The sequence below is a fragment of the Dipteris shenzhenensis genome, chromosome 13 (genome assembly GCF_047967505.1).
Source record: "Dipteris shenzhenensis isolate YYH24624 ecotype China chromosome 13, Dip_SZ_1.0, whole genome shotgun sequence".
Lineage (NCBI taxonomy): Eukaryota > Viridiplantae > Streptophyta > Polypodiopsida > Gleicheniales > Dipteridaceae > Dipteris > Dipteris shenzhenensis.
Window position 1 is genome coordinate 18,412,677 of NC_141608.1, and position 3,743 is coordinate 18,416,419.

Genomic DNA, 3,743 nt, shown 5'->3' on the forward strand with positions numbered 1-3,743 from the left:
AAGCAATGCAGAAAGTGCATCTCTAGAAATAAAACTCACACTAAAACCTACATTCTAAAGGATGGCTACTGAAAAAGCATCACAACAACCAGACATAAGGAGCACCACATTACCCTATAAGCTTGTGAAACTTGGTAGTTTTGTTAGTAGCGGCACTAACTTTCATATGAAAGCAATGGTAAGCCATTGGAGTGCACCCTTGAGCCATTGACAGAATAGCGCATCAATGGAATGAACTCAAGAGACGATGTTGCCATGGCTTCTTGCATATACAAATTACACACCTGCAACATGCGAGTCATTTGTAGTCATTAAGCACACTAAATGTCAAGCCCTACATTCATATATTCTAGAAGAATGGAACCATTTTGGGAAGCATTGTTGGGAATGGAGCCTTGTTGGGAATCTTGAAATGTGAAGCATGGGTGGCAAGTCACCTTGTTGCTTGTTGGGAATCTTGAAATGTGAAGCATGGGTGGCAAGTCACCTTGTTGCAAGCTCTCCTCTTCTACAACGTGGCACTCTCTAGCTCTCCCCGGCATGTGGTTAGTCTAGCTCCTACCACATGGCCCTTTCATAGAAAGTTGTGTTTACCTTTGAAAAGTAACATCAAAATGGTTCCACTAGTTTTGAATTATGTATACATTAAGCATAATGCTTTGCATTTATTGAGTATATCTTCAAAGAAGTAGGACCATCATGATGGACTAAGCATAGACCAAGCCACTATATTCACATGTTCCCCTAAACATTTACAGACCACAATTTAAGTGATCTCAATGCATGAAGCTAAAGTAATAAAGTAATCGAATCTTTGAATATGAGAGTGGTCATCTATTTGTTACACAATCTTCTAACTTGCCCTGATGCATAGACACGAAGAATGTGTGCAAATCAGACTAAAGGGCATAAATTACGTTAAGAAACATAAGTCCAACTTGCCAATAAGTGATGTAGAAAGTGCATATCTAGAAATAAAACTCACACCAAAAACTGCATTTTGAAGGATGGCTACGGACAAAACATCATAGCAACCAGGCACTTTCATGTGAAAGAAATGGTGAGCCATTGGAGTGCACCCTTCAACCATCAAAAGAATAGCCCATCAAAGGATGAACTCTTCTCGAAGAGATGATGCTACCATGGCTTCTTCCATACACAAATTACACATCTACAACATGCGAGTCATATGCAAACATCAAGCACACCAATTGTCAAGCCCTACATTCATATATTCTAGAAGAATCGAGCCTTGTTGGAAAGCATTTGCATATAGGACATAGTTCTTGGAAATTTTGAAATGTGGAGCATGGGTGGAAAGGCACCTTGTTGCAAGCTCTCCTCCCCTACAATGCATGGCACTAACTACCTCTCCCAATGCTCCTCTCCACTGCTCCTAAACCAAATTGCAGTCATCTTTGACATGCAAAATAGCTGGCATTTTCTCCTTGTCTTGAATAGGTTATGCTAAAATGCCATGCAAACCAAAGATATAGAGAAAGAACATAAAGGATCTGCGTTGTGCCAAGAATCATCCTCCGACAATAGGAGTGTCCAAAGAACCAATACAGCAGGCCTACAAATAGAGTTATCGAGCAAAGACTTGTCTTCCTATACCCCACTATGGCTAGGGAGGCAATTTCCTAAAGAAATACTTCATGGCTACAAAGGAGAATTCCTCTATTGTTTCCTTAGTAGCCTCTTGATGCATGTGAGGATAGCTTTCCTAATTTTTGAATCTTGCTTATCGTTCTCTCTCTCTCTCTCTCTCTCACACACACACACACACACACACACACACATCAAAAATAGCGAGATGGAAATTGCATTAGAGAATATGGATAGAGGCACATCTGAGAACCTTATTTATTTGAAGCCGATTGGGGTAGATGAGAAGAAGATTGTCACAACAAGGATTAAAAACCATATTATCACTATTGGCAAAGGGATGTACAGGTTCATGAGAGGGATGAAGGAAAAAGTATGGCACTTGTAGATAAGAGATAATAATGTTGCATAGACCTGAAAAGGATGATAGTAGAAGGATGTGCTAGATTTCATGGAAAAGGCATGGTAGCCTAAATAACCTAAATGCTTCAATAATATGGGTTGAACATGATGTAAGGTGCTAACTAAAGAAGGCCCAATCTGGTCATAAATGGGATAACAGACATACCTTGTCTCTACATCAGATCAAGAACAAGAGTAGATGAGTCAAAAATTGCTAATTCATATGGAGCCATTGAACTAGCCCAATCAGAGACCAAAGCCATATGCAAGCAATTGGAACCATTGTGTGTGCATGTGTGTCTGTGTGCGTTCCACAATTTGTTTCAAGGTCTCATTTTGAAGCTCTTATTCGAACACACGTGCACGTGTGCGTGCAAGCACATGCACACGTGGATGCACATACATGCACCCATGCATGCAGGCACGTGCATGCGCACACACACATAGAGGTACATGCACGTGCATGCATGCACACACACGCATGCACACACACACACACACACACACACACACACACACAAACACAAATCCCCTTGGGTATACTTGCATTCCTTGGGGTTATCAGCACTTTGATTGTCCATAAGAACATTGTGGATGTTTTCCTCATGGTTACTTTGAAAGTCAGGGGAGAGAGTGTGGCAATGTTTATTAATTGATGTCTTGCACCATGCAGTACTTTCATAGACTGATTGAAACCTATAGCTTTATGGCATGACCATGATTATTTATGTGTTATATTAGACTTGAGCTTCCTCGAAATTACTACTGATTGGGAGCCCATGAGTTATGCATTGATGGAGAGGGATTTTACCTTGGATCCAAAACGGGTTGGATGTAAATGGTATATGTTAAGACCCTATAGATTTCCCCCCCCATGTTAACAAAGGAGGTAGAATTATGATTCCCGTCTTTTTATATTGACAAGGACTTGAAACTGGTAGATATTTGATTTGAATAAGTCATGAATTAATTGGTGTATTGATGAACATGGAAACCATATACCCAACAAGGGTTTGATGCATTCACTAGCATGAGGACTTCCTCGTTGGATGAAAGAGATCATTTATATACCACCTTAATATATAGTCGAAGGCAGCAATAACAGAGAATTATTTACTTGTAATTAGGTCCACCCTTGTACAGGTGATACAGAATCAACATTATTTCAAATGGGGAATACATGCCCATAGGCACATGGTGTACATTGCAATCGCATTGTGCATACCACTAATGGCATTGGATCCCCAAAAAAGTTATTGGCAAGATTACATTAGTAATTTTGGAGGAATGGGGCTCTAGTAAATATTCTCCCTTGCTTCAGAGAGACAAGAGACCTTGCATGAGGGGATTATTTATTATGCCTCCTAGTTCACCAATAGATGTTAGAATTCCCTAGCTTAAATTTCATGAGGAATACATGATTTTTTGGAGGGAATCCTATGTGTAAGGATTAGATAATTAATAGTGTAGAAGGACATATAGTACTTGAGAAAATGAATGACAGTAGCAGCGAGGCGCATTACCTATATCATATAATGTCCCATAACATAGAGGGGGGAAGAATGTATTGTGTGGGGAGTAATTGGATGCCATCCTTGAGAATCCAAGCAAATCGGAGGAGATGTGGGGATTGGCATGAAGAGATGTGTGTCCAAGAAGTACTTGCATTGAAATTAATTCACTAACTTTGAAGGGAATAGTACCACACTACATGGCATAGACACCTCCCACAC